Source organism: Penaeus monodon, chromosome 30, assembly GCF_015228065.2.
Source record: "Penaeus monodon isolate SGIC_2016 chromosome 30, NSTDA_Pmon_1, whole genome shotgun sequence".
Classification (NCBI taxonomy): Eukaryota; Metazoa; Arthropoda; class Malacostraca; order Decapoda; family Penaeidae; genus Penaeus; species Penaeus monodon.
The window spans coordinates 32,025,718-32,025,998 of record NC_051415.1 but is presented as its reverse complement, the minus strand read 5'-3'; positions in this window follow the sequence as shown (position 1 = coordinate 32,025,998).

Genomic DNA, 281 nt, shown 5'->3' with positions numbered 1-281 from the left:
AGAGGTGAATAATAAAAGGGGGGAGGGAGGAGGTAAAGTGGTGAAAGTGAAAGAAGTAGTACCCCTTGCCTGGCATTCTTTGTTTCTGTTATCATCATTGGAGGGGAGGGAGGCAGGTGTTATGGTAATTGAACAAGAACTGATCTGTGATTTTATTTTTATACATTTTATATTTTATTTTTTTTTATACTGGCAAAAAACACGTGAACAGGAATTATTATTGTTATTAATATTTAACGAAGAACAAGAGAGATTTTTTTTTGAACAAGAACGAGAACTAG